The sequence below is a fragment of the Zootoca vivipara genome, chromosome 6 (assembly GCF_965207765.1).
Source record: "Zootoca vivipara chromosome 6, rZooViv2.hap1.1, whole genome shotgun sequence".
Classification (NCBI taxonomy): Eukaryota; Metazoa; Chordata; class Lepidosauria; order Squamata; family Lacertidae; genus Zootoca; species Zootoca vivipara.
This window is the reverse complement of record NC_142589.1, coordinates 93123924-93143147: the sequence shown is the minus strand read 5'-3', so window position 1 is coordinate 93143147 and position 19224 is coordinate 93123924. Positions and strand designations below refer to the sequence as shown.

The 19224-nt window shown below is 47.1% G+C and overlaps 1 protein-coding gene and 1 long non-coding RNA gene across 5 annotated transcripts in view; one reads left to right on the top strand and one right to left on the bottom strand.

Annotated features, from left to right (window-relative positions):
- The window catches only part of CRLF1 (cytokine receptor like factor 1), a 41925-nt gene that overhangs the window by 1102 nt on the left and 21599 nt on the right, over positions 1 to 19224 (top strand). The window lies entirely within an intron of this gene.
- On the bottom strand, positions 2418 to 11198 carry LOC132592263 (uncharacterized). Of its 3 annotated transcripts, none has more exons than XR_015950764.1 (4): positions 11101 to 11198; positions 8179 to 8501; positions 6030 to 6107; positions 2418 to 3784 (listed from the first exon to the last, which is right to left on the bottom strand). It is a non-coding gene; the product is annotated as an uncharacterized LOC132592263 (long non-coding RNA). The 3 variants fall into 3 exon arrangements; XR_015950766.1 differs by lacking the exon at positions 11101 to 11198 and adding an exon at positions 8896 to 9276; XR_015950765.1 differs by lacking the exon at positions 6030 to 6107.

The following is a 19224-nucleotide window of genomic DNA, read 5'->3' as shown; positions in this document are numbered from 1 at the left end:
TTTCTCTCTGCGTGTGAACAAAACAGAGAGAGCGAGAGAGAGCGCAAATTTAAAAGATCTTCTCCCTCTCCGTCCTTTAAAACGCCTCTAGGGATTAATTCCTTCCCCACCCGGGCTCCGAATCTCCCTCCCTCTCTCTCCTTCCTCCTCCTCCTCCTTCTTCACCCCCTCTCTCAAAAATTATAAACCACCTTTCAGGATAACTGCGCGTGGCAAATTTACGCATGCATTTTTGGGGTGGGTGGGGATCGATTTAGGAAAAGAGGGGGGAAGTGTTTGTTGCAATGTGGGGAGGGGGCCTCGCCAAAACCGGGACCACCTTCCCCATCTCTTCCGCAAGTCCCCCCTCAATGCTTGAATTTGATCTTCACCTCCAAAGACTTCACACCTCCGCTGTTCCAGCAGAGTTTGCTTTCTGGTTTGTTTATTTATTTATTTACTAGCTGGGAATCCTCTCCCCCCAAGCTCTCCCCCCTCCAAAAAAATGCATTAAAAATAAATAAATCTAAGCATGCCAGTGGTTGGAAAAACCGGTAGGGAGGGGGACATATTGAAAGATACCCCCCCTCTCCTTTGCCCTTTGAAATGCCCCTTTGTCCTCGTCAGGAAATTCACTTGCGTTAAGAGGAAAGTGAGATATTCCTTAAATTAGCTGTGCAGGCTGTGGGTGGCCAAGACAGGCCAGGGGTTTTGTGTGTTGGTGTTGGTTGTGTACACACACACACACACACACAAATTGTTTTATTTATTATTTTGGGAGAGGAGCTGGAGGGAGAGAGGATAGCACCGAAAATTGTGTGTGTGTGTCTGTGTAAAAAGTCAGACAACAAAGGGAGTTGAGTTGGATATCCTTTTAAGCCTTTCCCCTTTTTAAATCAGGTGAAGGAAATTGCCTGTTTTTCACATGGCCAGAAAGTTGTCAGGATAGGGACCCCCAGGCTGACGCCCCAAAGCTCAGAATGTTTTTAAGCAATCCGCGTTCCACTTTGCGATTCATTTTCTCTCCCTCTTTTCAGTAAGAATGGAACTCCTTCGTGCAACCTTCATATATCGTTTCTGCCAGTCATAAAACCCCTGCAAAGGGCACACCCCAGGATCTGTTCTTTATTCCTGTGTTAAAAATCCATATAATAGTACCCACAAAAAAACAATATTTTTTTGGGAGGGGGGGGGCAAGATCTTGGAATGGAAGGTGGAAATTGGGATCAACTTTTGCAGCTGAATCAAAATGGTTAATCATTCCTACTGATGGATAATTCTACTGCAGCCCATCAGAAGAAAACAGTTCCCGCTCTAAAACCCAGAACTTCCCAAAGAGATAATAACTAATGCACATTAAATCCTGGGCCAATGCTATCCTGCAATTTAACCGTACACCCTCCATGAGCCTTAGAGCATAAGAATAAAAATCTACCCACCCGCCAAAGAATTCAAAACCCCAGAGAATCCCACAGGACTGTGATCTCTTGCTTGCTGTATCTCCTATATAATCCCCCAGACAGATCTCTAGGGGCAGCAGACAACCCGCCGTTTCACTCTTGATTTATTGTTTTATACCTGAAACACTTTTATTTTCAGCATTCTGTGCTTATAAATAGACCTTTCGTCAAACCTCGCAGATCCCTGGGGCCAAACTTTGTAGCAAAAAATGTCCTGTTTGAATATTCCGCACCTTACTTTAATAATAATAATAAAGCAATCCACACCTCACCTTTCTGTAGGGCAAAGATCTCACCCCAGAGAGAGGGCAATTCTTTCTTTGCTTCCAAAATAATAATAATATAATTTTCCGGATAATGCTAGAGAATTAGTCTTCTTACTGCACAGCGGAGGATACAAGTTAATCCACTGGAACTCCTAGGTTCAAAATAGTGGAGAATCTCTGTCTGCTCTTTGCTGTCCATGAAACATATGTATTTATTGATTGTGTTTTTTTGGGGTCATCGGTGTACACAATGATTTACAGTAGTGTGTATATATATATATATATATATATATATATATATATATATATATATCCCTAAGAAAAGGCCGGGTCACTGCCCTGCAATGATTAGAGTTTATGATCGCCAGGAAACAATAGAGAAAAATGGAAGTTTGGGAATGGAAATTAAGACTGAGTGTGTAAACCTTGCAAAGTTGGAAATGGCGAGATATTCCTACATGCCAAAACAAGGGCAAATCTCTCCCATATCCGTACACACACACACACACACAAAAAAACCCTGCTGCTTTGTCTTAAGAACAATGAGAAATCTTGATCAAAGTAAATTCTCTACAGTGAATTCTTCCTTCTTTTTAATCCCAATAATTAATGTTAGAAAGTCGTGAGGGTGGCCTGCTCTCATCCTCCAACTGTGGCCCATTGCCAGATCACTCAGATCTTTGCCAGAAATCTCTCCAAACAAGGGGGGGGATTGCTTTAAAAGCCTTAAAAGCTTTATTTTAATTCTTTCTCCCACTCTTTTTTTTTAAAAAAAGGCCTTAGTTGGCTGGATGGCCCTATTAAATTTCCGCAAGGAGGACTTTCCCGGCCATCGAAATTTGGTGTTTCGGTCCTCCGAACTTTCTCCAGCTTGCAGAGGAACATTTGGTGTGGGCGGGAAAAGGTGGCTGTGCGTCTGCTGAGACCAGAAAAGGAGAAAGTGGAAAGGAGAAAGTGGATTTCCCTGCACACACACACAAGCACACACACACCAGACCCTCGAGGGTTGTAAACGCAAAATTTAGCTTTCATTCTTGGAACGAATCTCATCCGTCCCCCTGAAAAGACAGGAGGTGATGTTTCTTGGTGGTTCAGGGAAGCACGGAAATGCTCCACTCCTGATACAGGAAGTTTACATTTCCTCTTCAGGGTGAGAGTTTTGTCCAAGGAGGTGGTGGGGTTTTAGCCCCCTTCCCCCCGAAAAAAAAAAAGTGTGATGCTCAGCCCACGCCAAGGAAAACTCATTGTCGCTGGTGGGACAGTCAGATACCCATACGTACACAAATACACACATACACACAGCTGAAAAGCTTGTTGGGGGGGAAACACAGTTTCTGCACACGTACAAAGCGAGGATGTGGAGTGAAACTGAACACTGCGACAGTGCCGGCTCAGAGTGTGTCCGTCTGCAGCTCGGGGATTTCGGCGAAAGGCTCCCTTCCTTGATCCCCTCTGGGTGGCTCGGTGGGAGAGCACCTGCTTGGCATTTCGAAGGCCCCAGGTTCGATCTCTGGCGTCTTCGGGTCGGGCCGGGAAAAGGCCTCTGTTTGAAAACATTTATTCCCTTGAGGACTGGACACTTAGTTTGTTTTAAAGGAAGGGCAAGTGGGAGGACATCTGTTTGGCATGCAGAAGGCTCTGGGTTTAGTCTCCAGGTCTTTTTTGCACGTTGGAAGAGCATCTCTCTGCCCGCACCCCTGGACAGATGCTACCAGGCGGGGAAGGCAATACTGAGCTGCAGTGCAGCGGTCCGACTTGGTATAAGCAGGGCCTATGTTCCTGGTGTGCTCTGGTCCATGGGGTCACGAAGAGTCGGACACGACTAAACGACTAAACAACAACGTTTCTGTTTATCCAGAACCACGAGGACTAGAATCCTTATTTTTAAGGCCTTGAAGCAGGTGGAAGGCGGCCTGTTTTTCACGCAGAAGACCCCGGTTTCAATCCCTTTCGTCTCCAGATTCTTAGCTGAAAGAGCTGGAAAAGACAGGGCCTTTTCTGTGGTGGCTCCCCTTTTGTGGAATCTCTCCCCAGGATTTATTTTGTGGGGGGTTTTATTGTAATTTTAGTTGGTGAGATCTGTGGATGAAAGGCGGTATACAAATTTAAATAACAACAACAACAACAACAACAACAACAACAACAACAACAACAACAACAACAACCACTATGAAAAATCAATAATTTATGGCTTCCGGAAAGCCGAAATAACAACAGACTAAGAAACTGATTAAAACTTGCATCAAATTTAATTAATTAATAAATAATAATAATAACCCCTATGAAAAATCAATAATTTATGCCTTCTGGAAAGTTGAAATAACCATGGACTAGGAAACAGATTGAAACGTGCATCAAATTTAATAATAATAATAATAATAATAATAATAATAATAATAATAATAATGCCTTTTCTCCAGGCCAGGACAATAAAATTACCACAAAGAAAAAGTAAGAAGGTTGATATAGCAAGAGGCTAACGATGAAAATGTTTCAAGTGGGGCACCAAAAAGAGGACAGAGATGAAGCCTGATATCAAGAGGCAGGGAGTTCCAGGGGTTAAAAGATCTCCGCTCCCAAATTGCAAAATGTCTTGTAATCTCTCTCTCTCTCTCTCTCTCTGTCTCTCTCTCTCTCTCTCTCTCTCTCTCCCCGAGGCCATAACCTTGATGTCTTCAGCCGGCCTTCCACCTCCTGACTTCAATTAGCAAGACGTCCAAACAAGCTTCCGTCGGGATTAGGTTTCTGCGATGTTGCTGCTTTGCCAGGCGGGAAATGGAGACGTCGAACGTTAGGGAACCCCCTGCCCAAAAAACAGTGACCCCCATGCCCCCTTAAATCCCACATTCTAGGAACTGACCGCCGAACACCTGGGCTCGCAGCAGAGAAATCCTCCGACTTAACCGAGGTCACAAAGGCTGCATTAATTCCCCGACCAAACCTGTGCTGAGTTGGGCATGGCAGACCTTGTCAGGCTGTGGTGCGATCCCTGGGGTCAGAGGCGCGGAGCTGCAATTTGGGAGCGGAAACCTCTCTCGTGATTCTCGAGAGCCGAGTCTTGGAAGGAGACCTTATTCCATATTTTTTTTTACAGAATTTTAAAATCGTTGCTTTGGAAGGTCCCCCAAGGGCCATCCAGTCTGACCCCCCCCCGGCAAGGCAGGAATCTTTCGCCCAACGTGGGTCTCAGTGCCGGATTTACATATAAGCTAAACAAGTTATAGCTTAGGGCACCACTCTCTTGGGCCCGCCCCCCCAAAAAAAATGTAAAGGAAAAAAAAACCTGGACGTACATTTCCAAAATACAGGATAAATAACAAGTAAAATAAAACCTACATACAGCAACAGTGTTTTATGTTGTGTAGGCTCCTATTTGTTATGTGCAAATGGCTTTAGATACCTATTAGGTCAGGCTTCCTCAACCTCGGCCCTCCAGATGTTTTGGGACTACAATTCCCATCATCCCTTACCACTGGTCCTGTTAGCTAGGGATGATGGGAGTTGTAGTCCCAAAACATCTGGAGGGCCGAATTTGCCTATGCCTGTATTAGGTCCATAAGTTACCATATGGCATACATTCAACAACAACAAAAAACCAGCGGCAATTTGTTGTTGACAAAGGACAGCTGGACATATTCCTTTCATTTTGGGGGGGGGACCCCAAGAGAGTGGTCCCCTAAGCTATAGCTTGTTTAGCTTATATGTAAATTCAGCACTTCCTCAGCCTCGACCTACTGTGCAGGGTCGTCGCACATTTAAGACGCCGTCTGCGTGTGCAGGGTGTGTGCGCGTTGAGGCTAAGCCCCTTGGAGCGAAGATTGGCATCCTACATACTGCGAGGGAGGCAGCCGCCTCCGTCGTTTTCCTCCGATATATCTGGTACTCAAAGGTAGACTGCTCCAGATCCTGGAGGCTCTGCGCAGTTGACATGACTAACGCCGGTTGCTGGGCTGATTCTTGACGGACGTGTCTCGGTCAGTCCGAGAGCCGTCACAGTCCGAAGAAAACAACCTTTGGCAGCGATGGAGGGGTGGGCAAGAAGTGGCATTCTGGTACAGTGGTACCTTGGTTCTCAAATTTAATCCATTCTGGGAGCCCGTTCCAAAACCAAAGTGTTCCAAAACCAAGGCGCGCTTTCCCATTAGAAAGTCATGCAAAATGGATTGATCCGTTCCAGACTTTTAAAAGCAATTCAACATGAATTTTGACTCTCTAATTTGGACCACTGATCCAAAAAATGAAAGCAATAATCAATGTACTGTACTATAAAATAAATAAGACAGTATTGTAGATGATGAAAATTAAAATAATGTTTTTTCCTTACTTGCTCTGATGATAGTCATTGTTTCGATGGGGAGCTTTTATCAGTTTCCGCAGTCGCACAATCAATCAATCAGCTGAACTGGGTTCCGCACAGTCACAAAAACAAATGAACCGAAAAAGCCTCAGAAATAATAACACAAAATAAATAGCAAAACCTAAAGAGCCAAATACAGTGGTACCTTGGTTCTTGAACTTAATCCGTTCTGGAAGTCCGTTTGACTTCCAAAATGTTTGGAAACCATACATGCGCCCCGGAAACAACAGCCGACAGCCGTATTGGATGTTTGGCTTCCGAAAAACGTTTGAAAACCAGAACACTTATTTCTGGGTTTTCGGCATTTGGGAACCAAGGCGTTTGAGAACCAAGGTACCACTGTAGGGGGGGGGCATCTAGGTCACGCATGCGATTTTAAATCAATAAGTGTGCCAGATCAATACTTGAAATGCAAAAATGCAAGCAGCACAATAAAGTTATTTGGATTGGTCTGGCAAACCGGCTGCAACCTGCCTTCCTTCCTTCCACCCGTCAAGCTCTTGGATAATAAAATAAGAATATTTTCCCCCAAACGTGTACTTGTTGGTTCAGAATCTGGCTGCTTTCCCCCCCCTTTTAAAGGGCTAGTCCAGCGCAATAAAATCCGAAATAATAAAAGGGATGTCCGTCATGTTTTATAGAACTATAAACGTCCAGGGATTAGGGGGACGTTTCCGTTCAAATAAACGCAGGGTTAAATATATGTGGCAAGGAAAGCTTTTGGAACTTGGAAGATTTTATTGATGCATATAGTTTTAATCCCATCAATGTTTTAAAAGACTGGTTTTGGGGGATCTTATTTTTGTCTGTAAGCCGCCTTGAATCCCATCAGGAAAAAAGTGGGGAATAATAATAATAATAATAATAATAATAATAATAATAATAATAATATTCTCTGCTGTTGCCTCTGGTAAAGCTTCCGAGAGATGCAATTTTTTAACGTTGCGATTTCTCGGTCCCTCAATCCAGCCCAGTTATTTCAAGAAGTTAAAATCTGGACACAAAAGTTATTGACCTTTTTTTGGGGGGGGGGGAGTCAAGTTCTTCAGCATCCCCCCCACCAAAAAACCAGTTTTTGAGCCATTTTAAATGGCTGCCGAAAATTTCACACCGACGCAACAGAATATTAAAATACAATAATCTATTAAACATTAAAAGCTTCCCTAAACAGGGCTGCCTTCAGATGTCTTCTAAAAGTAAAGATAGTTGTTTATTTCCTTGACATCTGATGGAAAGGCGTTCCACAGGGCAGGTGCCACCACCGAGAAGGCCCTCTGCCTAGTTCCCTGTCACTTGGCTTCTCACAGCGAGGGAACCGCCAGAAGGCCCTCGGTGCTGAACCTCAGTGTCCGGGCAGAACAATGCGGGTGGAGACGCTCCTTCAGGTATCCTTCTCAAACTTAATCCATTCCTGAAGTCCGTTCCAAAACCAAAGCGTTCCAAAACCAATGCGAGCTTTCCCATAGAAAGGAATGCAAAATGGATTAATGTGTGCCAGGCTTTAAAAAACAGCAATTTAACATGGATTTTACTATCTAACGAGACCGTTGATCCATAAAATGAAAGCAATAAACAGTGTACTGCAGTCACACAATCAAGCCATCAGTAGCTGAACTGGGTTCCACACAGTCACAAAAACAAAACAAAAAGAGCCGCAAAAACAAAAATGCAAAATAAATAGCAAAAAGAGACAGACCTCAGCGTAACACTCAAATCGGAAGTGTGGCACTCAAATCAGAGCATGTTCGGCTTCTGAAAAAAGTTCACAAACCGGAAAGCTTCCTTCCGGGTTTGCAATCTTTGGGTTCCAAGTTGTTTGAGTACCAAGGCATTTGAGAACCAAGGTACCACTGAAAACCAAATAAGACACTCGTGGTAAAAAGACCCATTTATCCAAACTGGGAAATCCCACCAGGACAAAAATGCCTTGAGACTGTGGATTGCAGTTGCCAGAACAGGGGCAACCACACAAATAATAATAATAATAATAATAATAATAATAATAATAATAATAATAATAATAATCCTGCCTTTTCTCCAGGCCAGGGCTCAATCTGTGGCTTGCAGATAAAATACAAAAACACAGATAAAATAGAGAAGGCTGCTTTATGCTTACAGGGAACATGGGCAGGGCCTTCTTGGTGGTGGCTCCTCTCAGGCAACTTTGGAACTCCCTGCTTAGGGAAGCCAGGCTGGCTCCTTCCTTGCTGTCCATTTGCTGGCAGATGAAGACTTTCTTGTTCCAACTGACTGCTTTTAAGGAGATAAAAACGCAGCGATGTTTTTACTGCCTCTGTTATCTCCATTTTCAATAGATTTTTGCGATATCGCTCGGATTCTGTTATTGTTTGATTACTTGCCAACAATGATCTCGCATATGTTTTTAGCTTTTCGCGTTTTATCTGCGCCGTGTTGCTTTGCAGACTTTGGCTCCTGGGTCTGGGGGAAAAGGTGGGATAGGAATAATAATGATGATAATAATAATGATAATAATGATAATAATAATGATAACAATAATGATAACAATGATGATAATAATAATAATAATAATAATAATAATAATAATAATAATAATGCCGGTACAAGGAGGGATAGAGGTAGGGGAGTTTGCAATTTCAATCGCTGCATTCTGGTCTCCTCCAGCTGTTTTAAAAAGTACCAATAATAAGAGAGAGAGAGAGGTGTGCCGTAAAAGCCAGCCATTCAAAAAAAAAAGAAAAAGAGAATAAATGTCTCCCACACCTTGGAAATCTGGTTTCACTTTCCAGCATAACTTAACACCTGATCAGTAGGAGAAAATAAATAAAAATACAACGAGAAAGTGATAAAATACCTCATAGGTATAGTGGGACTGAAACTCCGCATAATCTATCCAGCTCCCCTCCAAGATTTCCCTCTCCCAGTGTGAAAATTTCACACCTTTCCCTTTTAAAACACATGTTTTTGGGGTTCTTGCATCTGGGGGGAGGGAGGAAGGAAGGAAGGAGGACTATTGGAGGAAAACAGCAGGCGTCCTCCAGACCACTGGGTTGTTGTTTTTTTGTTTTGTTGCTAGCATTTAGAGCGACGGGTGGAAAAATTGGGGTCCCCTGCAGAAGGGCTCCCCATCTCCGCAGGGCCTCGAAATCCCTCCGGAACAGATCCTGGAATGATTTTGGCCTGCATCACAGATTAGTGTAGATTCTGCCGTCTTCCTGCCCCATCCCTCCCCTTCTTCGTCGCGGGGAAAAAAAACCTGACATCCTTTGGTAATTGCTGTGTTTTGGGGACATCCTGTACTCTAGCGATTTCTAAATTTGCTTTGCCCAAACCCGCTGCGTCGCCCATAAGGGGGGTGAGAGAGACCAGGCCACTCCCCCCCCCCGGTGAGTCAAACCAGAGAGGGGAGGTGGTTTGCTTCTTGTTGTGTATTCCACAGTCTCCGACGTGGTGCCCACCGAGACTCCCTGTCCCTCCCAATTTTTTATCTTTGAAATACGTTTTGTCGAGGGTTGCTTGTTTTTCCGAGGGGAGATGGCGACACACTTGTTGTTGTCGGTGTTATTTTGAAGGGTATAATCGTAGAACTGAACACCCAGAAGGGACCAGTGCTAGAATCAGAGGCGTTCCTTCCCACACACACACACATTCTGAGCATGGTCAGTTTTGTTCCTGAACAACCTCCATTATCGTATGTTTCGGCTCCCGGACGCCGAAAACCCGGAAGTAAATGCTCCGGTTTACAAACGTTTTCCGGAAGCCGAATGTCCAACGCAGCTTCTGCTAGAGTGCGGGAAGCTCTTGCAACCAATCGGAAGCCGCGTCTAGGTTGTCAAATGTTTCACAAGCTGAACTGGCTTCCGAAACGGATTGCGTCCGACAACCGCAATCGAGGGCATCCTGGGCAAGTTTGCAGACGACACCAAATTGGGAGGGGTGGCTAATACCCCAGAGGACAGGATCACACTTCAAAATGACCTTAACAGATTAGACAACTGGGCCAAAGCAAACAAGATGATTTTTAACAAGGAGAAATGTAAAGTACTACACTTGGGCAAAAATATATATATGAAAGTCACGAATACAGGATGGGTGACACCTGGCTTGAGAGCAGTACATGTGAAAAGGATCTAGGAGTCTGGGCAGACCACAAACTTGACATGAGTCAGCAGTGTGATGCAGCAGCTTAAAAAGCCAATGCAATTCTGGGCTGCATCAATAGGAGTATAGCATCTAGATCTAGGGAAGTAATAGTACTACTGTATTCTGCTCTGGTCAGACCTCACCTGGAGTACTGTGTCCAGTTCTGGGCACCACAGTTCAAGAAGGATACTGACAGGATGGAACATGTCCAGAAGAGGGCAACAAAAATGGTTAAAGGCCTGGAAACGATGCCTTATGAGGAACGGCTTAGGGAGCTGGGTATGTTTAGCCTGGAGAAGAGAAGGTTAAGGGGTGATATGATAGCCATGTTCAAATATATAAAAGGATTTCATATAGAGGAGGGAGAAAGGTTGTTTTCTGTTGCTCCAGAAAAGCGGATACGAAGCAATGGATTCAAACTACAAGAAAGAAAATTCCACCTCAACATTAGGAAGAACTTCCTGAGAGTAAGAGCTGTTCGGCAGTGGAATTTGCTGCCAAGGAGTGTGGTGGAGTCTCCTTCTTTGGAGGTCTTTAAGCAGAGGCTTGACAGCCATATGTCAAGAATGCTTTGATGGTGTTTCCTGCTCGGCAGGGGGTTGGACTGGATGGCCCTTGTGGTCTCTTCCAACTCTACGATTCTATGATTCTATTATTCTAACCGAGGTTTGACTGTACGTGTCTGGGGTGGTTTCTCAGCTTGCTAGATGTGCCACCAGGCTCCACCCCCCCTGAAACCCCCCCCCCCGTGAAATCTAGTAGACTTTGTCGCGGAGTCCAATGCAGTCGATGAGTTTGCGTTGATGATGTCGTGGTGCAAAATCTGTTCTGCAACAAGCGCAGGGAGACCCAGGCCTGATGTGGCCCTCCTGGCCACTCCCAATGGCCCTCAGAAGCCCCCCCCCAATCCACCCACCTTCTTGAGCGTCTTCGCCTGGTTGCAAATGTGTCCTTGAATTGCAGCCGTGCCTCTTACCTGGAGAGCAGAGGGACAAAATTTTGCCGTCAAAATTTTCACGTGTTGCTCTGCCCCCTTTCGCCTCTGGCCCCGCCCAACCCGTGGCATGCGGCCCTCAAAAGGCGGTGCAGAAGGGGATGTGGCCCCCGAACTCAAAAATATCCCGTTCCCCCCCCCCAAGTGTGGAGAGAGATAAGCCAGGGCAAGCCTGGGCAGTGGGCATGGAGGTCCTGGGCTGCCCAGACGACAAGACCCCCCCTCTCGACTTCGCTGATGGGGTCCAAAGGAAAGCAGAGCAAGATGTTTGGCACCTGCTTGGCAGCAGGAGTTGCCGGAAGGAGGTGGAGAAGCCGCCATCCAACCGCCTTAGGGACTCCGTTCTGGATATGTGTAGCACTCTACGTGGGGCTACCTTTGAAGGTGACCCGGAAACTGCAACTAATTCAGAATGTGGCAGCTAGACTGGGGACTGGGAGTGGAGATGATATAATTCTGGTCCTGAAAGACCTACGTTGGCTCCCAGGACATTTCTGAGCACAATTCAAACTGTTGGTGCTGACCTTGAGGGCCCTAAACAGCCCAGTATACCTGAAGGAGTGTCTCCACCCCCATCGTCCAGCCCGGACACTGAGATCCAGCTCCGAGGGCCTTCTGGCGGTTCCCTCCCTGCGAGAAGCGAGGTTACAGGGAACCAGGCAGAGGGCCTTCTCGGTGGTGGTGCCCTCCCTGTGGAACGCCCTCCCATCAGATGTCAAGGAAATAAACAACTACCTGGCTCTTAGAAGACATCTGAAGGCAGCCCCGTTTAGGGAAGCTTTTAATGTTTGGTGTTTTATCGTGTTTTAAATATTCTGTTGGGAGCTGCCCAGAGTGGCTGGGGAAACCCAGCCAGATGGACAGAGCAGAAATAATCTTCTCCTCCTCCTCCTCCTCCTCCTCCTCCTTCTTCCAAAAATGTCCCACAAGGCAGCAGAGGTTTAGGACCAGAATTTTCCTTTTCTTTGATGATCTTCCTTCCCAGGTGGACAAGCCCCACCTGCCCTTCACTTGCAGAAACTGCCTTCTTGACCCCTGGACCCACTCTTGGTCTCACCCTGTCACCGGTTGGATGGACCCCTTCTGCGTCCACCTTAAATCCCAGAAAGTCCACCTGCGGCACTCCCAGTAAACACTTTTCCCGCTTCACCTTGAGGCCCGCCGTCTGGAAACGGTGCAGGACGGAGCGGAGGCGGTCCTCAAATTCCTCTGGTGTGGGCCCGGCGATCAGTACATCATCGAAGAAGGGGGTGACACCAGGAATCCCTTTAAGGAGAGAGTCCATTAGATTCTGGAATATGCCTGGTGCCACGCTAACGCCAAATTGCAGCCGCTTTACTCTGAATGCCCCTCTGTGCGTCACAATCGTCTGAGCCTCTGCTGTGGCTTCGTCCACAGGCAACTGTTGATACGCTTGGGCCAAGTCCAGTTTGCCAAAGATTTTTGACCCAGCCAGGGTGGCGAGGACATGGCTGACCACTGGCACTGGGTATGCATGGGCCGTGAGAGCCTTGTTTATGGTGCATTTGTAGTCTGCACAGATGCGGACCGAACCGTTAGGCTTGACGGGTGTGACAATTGGAGTTTCCCAGGGGGCGTTGGGCACCGGCTCCAGCACTCCTTGCTCCACGAGCCGGTCCAATTCCTCGTCTATGCGGGGTTTCAGGGCGAACGGGACCCGGCGGGCCTTGTGCCTGATGGGTCGTACAGCGGGGTCTAGCTGTAGGGCAATGGGGGGTCCTGTATATCGTCCCAATGCCCCATCGAAAACCCCTGGAAACTCTTTGCATATGGCGTCCACGTCCACTTGTAAGCTAGTGCGGTTCACCCCGGTAACGGCTAGCCCCAGAGGTCCAAACCATGCCAGTCCCAGTAAGCTAACGTAGGGGCCCTTAACTACCAGCAAGTCCAATTGTTGCTTTCGCCCTCGATATTGCACCCTGAAGGTCCCCACCCCCATTGTAGGGACCTTACGTTTCTGGAAGTCCCGGAGGGTGAATGGGGCCGGCCTTAGTTTGGGACCCCCATTAGGGCACAGTTCCCTTAATGTTCGGGCCGAGATTATGGATAGAGTTGAACCCGTGTCCAGCTCCATGCGGCATGGGGCTCCCTCTATCTGTACCTCTATATAAATTTTCTCTGTGCTGGGATGGGGCAACTGGAATACCTGGTAGTCCGTGATCTCCGTCGAGTTGCCTTGGTGCATGGTGCCGTGTGACCTGGGGCTCCTGGGTCGGTCATCTGATGCTTGTCGACGGGTGAGTCGAGCCCGACACACCCGGGCGATGTGTCCCAATTTTCTGCACTGCCTGCACTCTGCGTTGCGGAAACGACAGGTCCTCCTCTCGTGGTTCTCCCCGCAGCTTGCACAGTTCCCTCCTTCTCGTCGAGGCTGCTGTGGTGTGTGTGCTGCTTGAGTGCGCCGCTGTACTCGGTGTACTTCCTCCCTGTCAGATTCGGATTCGTCGGTGAGGTCTTCGTGGTAGACCCTCGGTTGGGATGGCGGGGCCGGTCGTGCCTCTTGCGTTGACCTCTCAGCGGCTTCGGTTGCCAGGGCTTCCTCCAGAGCAATCTGGAACGTGAGGTCTTTTTTGGCGTAGAGGCGTCGTTGCAACATCTCGTCCCTCAGGCCACCGACGAGGCGGTCACGAAGCATGTTCTCCAACTCTGAGAAGTTGCATAACCGGGCGGCTTGGCGGAGGGAGGTCACAAACCCAGTTATGGTTTCCCCTGGGGCTTGCCGCTTTGCGTAGAAGGCATTTCGGCAAGCTACCACCGAGGGCTGTGGTGAAAAGTGCTCCTTCAGCCGTTCCATTATTGTTTTGTAAGAGACGGTAGCGACATCTCTAGGTGCAAGGAGAGCCCGGGCGATTTCAAACGTCTCCTCTCCACAGACGCTGAAGAATGTCGCCCTCTTCATGGCATCGTTGGTGACTTCTTTCGCTTGCAGGAGGAAGTTGAAACGGGCGGCGTACCCTTCCCAGTCTCCTGATGCTGGTTTGAATGGCAAGAAGCTGCTGTCGGTTTCCATTCTGGGTTCCTTGGGTCCTGGAGCTGAAGCCTGGATGCACGGTGCGATGCAGCGGTGCAGCAGGTGGCGGTGCTGCGGTGCAGTGCGTGGTGGCGGTCAGCTCAGCAGGATCCCACCTTCGTCGCCAGTGAAATATACTCGGAGTCGAGAGTGAATTTCATGCTCTTTATTCAGCTCATATTCATCAAGGAGAAGAAGAGAAGACGAATGGCTCTTTTCCCAAAACCATCTGCTTATATACATTATTTACACAATGGGCCTTGCGTGATTGGCTACTTCAGGGCTACACCTGTGGGCCAATTATATTGTGGATTGACTTCTGCCTGCAGCCTGATTGGCTGCTCCTACAGGCCAATCAGGTAGCAGATTCACTTCTGCCAGCCGCCTGATTGGCTGCTCCAGCAGGCCAATCAGGTTGCGGATTCACTTCCACCTGGAGTTGGATTGGGTAGCTCCCGCTGGTTCTGAATCCTATTGTTCTAGGATTCAGCTCAGTACATAACACCCTCTTTGTCCTCCAGAGCCTGTCTTCGCAAGCCCCTTACTCACCAAGAGTTTGAGACCCATCAGCTCCCTTCACCTGGTTTAGCCAGCCAGTCGAACCCGTTTCCCGGATTGTGTCCGCCGTCTCATGCCGGCAGCTCCTAGAAACCACAGGTCAGATCTATCTGATTGCAGGACGAGGGACCAAAATTGACCCCGGAAGGAGCATGGCGTGTCCCCCACCGGGTGGTTCTACCCCTCCCCTAACATCCCGTCTAGGGTTGCCATATTTTGAATATGTCAAAAAGGAGGACACTGGCCAACTTTTAACTGTGGGTCGCTATGACGACTCTTGTTTTACCCATGAAAAACAGGACACACCTGGGGGTGAAACCGGCAACCCCATGAGGACTGGAGTCTTGCTTTGTTTTTAAGGGAAGAATCGCCACTCTGTATGGGAAGGGCTCTTGCTTTGTATGCAGAAAGCCCCGGGTTCAAAACCCGCCGCCCCCAGGCAGGGTTGGCTAGAGGCTGCCAGCCCATGTAGGCAATACTGAGCTGGATGGATCCCCTGAAATAACTCGGTAGGAAGCGTTCCCTCTGCTGCTACGGACACTGAGCAGAATTCGTCTTTGCTCTCCGCAGACGGAACCAATTACCTCAATATTTGGTTGCCCTTTTGCTGAGTAGGTCCAGATGTTGCGGGCTGTATTCCCACCAAAGGATCAATTAGCCTTGGAAAGGATCAGGGCATGGGGGTTTTATTTGGGGGGGGGAGGAGAAGAATCAGCCCTTTTCCCTCCAGATGTTGTCGGACTCTGACCGGCAGGGGTGGTGGAAGCTGGCACCCCCGAGATCGAGATGCGTTTACATCCTGCCGTTTCCTCTGAAGGAGCTCAAGGTGGGCTGCGTGTTGCTCTCCCCCCCCTCATTGAAACCCTCCCAAAACCAACTGCTTGAGAGCAGTACATGTGAAAAGGATCTAGGAGTCTTGGCAGACCACAAACTTGACATGAGTCAGCAGTGTGATGCAGCAGCTTAAAAAGCCAATGCAATTCTGGGCTGCATCAATAGGAGTATAGCATCTAGATCAAGGGAAGTAATAGTACCACTGTCTTCTGCTCTGGTCAGACCTCACCTGGAGTACTGTGTCCAGTTCTGGGCACCACAGTTCAAGAAGGATACTGACAAGCTGGAACGTGTCCAGAAGAGGGCAACGAAAATGGTCAAAGGCCTGGAAACGATGCCTTATGAGGAACGGCTTAGGGAGCTGGGTATGTTCAGCCTGGAGAAGAGAAGGTTAAGGGGTGATATGATAGCCATGTTCAAATATATAAAAGGATGTCATATAGAGGAGGGAGAAAGGTTGTTTTCTGCTGCTCCAGAGAAGTGGACACCGAGCAATGGATTCAAACTACAAGAAAGAAGATTCCACCTAAACATTAGGAAGAACTGATCGGCAGTGGAATTTGCTGCCAAGGAGTGTGGTGGAGTCTCCTTCTTTGGAGGTCTTTAAGCAGAGGCTTGACAGGCATATGTCAAGAATGCTTTGATGGTGTTTCCTGCTCGGCAAGGGGTTGGACTGGATGGCCCTTGTGGTCTCTTCCAACTCTACGATTCTATGATTCTAACCCTGCGAGGTAGGTTGGGCTGAGGGGCAGTGACCGGCCCCTGAAGCCACCCACGCGAGCTGGATTTGAACTCCCAGGTCCTAGTCGATCATGCCAACCCCTTTTCGCCCTCCAGATGTTGGTGACTCCCACCCCACACTTGCAGGAGTCATAGCTCAGGAACGTCGCGAGGGTCAAAGGTTCCCCACTTTTGATCTGGGGGGGGGGAGCATCTTCAGCTGAGATTCCTGCACTGCAGAGGGTTGGACTAGATGACCCTGGGTGTCCCTTCCGAATCTACAATTCTATGATACTATGATCTCATTTTGGGGCATCCTAGTATTAAGATTGCCGGAAGAAATATCAACAACATCAGATATTCAGATGGAACAACTTTGATGGCAGAAAGTGAGAAGGAATTGAAGAACCTATTAATGAGGGTGAAAGAGGAGAGCGCAAAATATGGTCTGAAGCTCAACATCAAAAAAACTAAGATCATGGCCACTGGTCCCATCACCTCCTGGCAAATAGAAGGGGAAGAAATGGAGGCAGTGAGAGATTTTACTTTCCTGGGCTCCTTGATCACTGCAGATGGTGACAGCAGTCACGAAATTAAATGACGCCTGCTTCTTGGGAGAAAAGCAATGACAAACCTAGACAGCATCTTAAAAAGCAGAGACATCACCTTGCCGACAAAGGTCCGTATAGTTAAAGCTATGGTTTTCCCAGTAGTGATGTATGGAAGTGAGAGCTGGACCATAAAGAAGGCTGATCGCCGAAGAATTGATGCTTTTGAATTATGGTGCTGGAGGAGACTCTTGAGAGTCCCATGGACTGCAAGAAGATCAAACCTCTCCATTCTGAAGGAAATCAGCCCTGAGTGCTCACTGGAAGGACAGATCCTGAAGCTGAGGCTCCAGTACTTTGGCCACCTCATGAGAAGAGAAGAATCCCTGGAAAAGACCCTGATGTTGGGAAAGATGGAGGGCACTAGGAGAAGGGGACGACAGAGGACAAGATGGTTGGACAGTGTTCTCGAAGCTACGAACATGAGTTTGACCAAACTGCGGGAGGCAGTGCAAGACAGGAGTGCCTGGCGTGCTCTGGTCCATGGGGTCACGAAGAGGCGGACACGACTAAACGATGGATGGAGAACTTCCCAGTAAAGCCAGAGTCCTAGGCTGAGTGAAGGAACAGGTTCTGCCAGGATTTTCCCGACATTTTCCTCCCTCTCCGATACTCAAGGCGAGAACCCTCGACTTGTTTACCTGCCCCGATCCGTCTATACCATTTCCACAACACAGCCCCCTGGAAAGATTGGAAGAGCCGGGGCATTCTTTCTTCAGGCAGTGCGCGGTTAACCTGTGGAACTACCCGCCGCAGGAGGTTCCACCAACTTGGATGGCTTTGAAAGAGGGATTGGGGGGAAAAATCAGGATGGCCGCGATCTGCCCTCCGCGTTCGGAGGCAAGCGATGCTTTCCCCAGAGAAGAAGGATTGAGTGAAGGTCTTCATCGGGAACAAGGTGATGGAATAAAGATCTGTGTTGGGATCTGCTGCCCCCGTGAAGCCTGCCGCCTGAGGGTGGGCCGGCCCTTGCGGGGGGGCAAGTGGGATATCTTGAATCTGTCACGAAAAGTGCCAGACAGCGCCACCTGGTGGCACCAGAATAAAAGGCAACTATGAATGGGCCATTGCCTCCAGACTGTACATTGGAAGCTCATTTGAAGCTTCTCCCAGAGGGTCCTGGGAAATGTAGTTTACCCCTCCTGGCGCTACAGTTCCCAACTCCCTTGACCAGATACAGTTCCCAGGGTTCTTAAGGGGGAAACTTACGTTCTCCATATATAATTTATTCGATTTTCCAACTCACATTTCAAAATATTCATTTAAACAACCTTAAATCAACGAACTAGAATAAAGCATGTTTAAAGAAGGCTGGGAAACGTCGACTGAATATATGGGTGAAAATTGTGTTCAGTTAGCATTAAGATAAACTGAACAGTGTAAAATAAGTTTTGATGGCTGTAACAATGGATTACTGAATGGTTTAGTTTGTGTAAAATATGTGGGGGTGGATGGTATGCAAAGAAGAAGGAAAGCCATTGATTTAAGGTTGTTTAAATAAATATTTTGAAATATAATTTGAATTTTGAAATATAATTGCATTTGAAATATAATTATATTTTGAAATATAAATGATAAAATCTAATAAAAAGTATATATATATATATATGAATGAAAGGGGGGAACTTACTTTCTTTTTTTTAAAGCAATTTATTAGATTTTCCAATTAAACACATTTAAACAAAAACAAACCACACATACAGTCACAAACACAACAACACATAATAAACATAATGAACACAAAATTTCTCTTCTTAGCATCTTATCAATCATTTTCTTTGCTCTGCCGAGCTTTGACTTCCCTCCTTCCCCCCATTCCCCCCATTCGGTTTTCTTATTCACTCCTATCTCACAGTTCCTTTACTCCCTTTACTTAAAGTCATTTATTTCAATCCTGCAAGTGTCTTTAAACTTCTACAATTCCTCTCCATATAGTCCACAAATTTACTCCAGTCTTTTTGGAACTTTGCCTCTCCCTGGTTTCGGATCCTGCTAGTCAGTCTTGCTAATTCCGCATAGTCTATCATTTTGGTCTGCCACTCTTCAATCGTCGGTAATTCCTGAGTTTTCCATTTTTGGGCTAACAAAGTCCTAGCCGCAGTTGTCGCGTACATAAATAATACTTGATCTCCTTTCATTATCTCTTGTCCTATTATTCCTAATAAAAAAGCTTCCGGTTTTTTGGGAAAGGTATATTTAAAGGGGGAACTTACTTTCAATGTTCGGTTTGGAATATTAATTACTGCTAATATTTGTTTATTCATTATTATTAACCCAAACCGTACATTTAAAGTG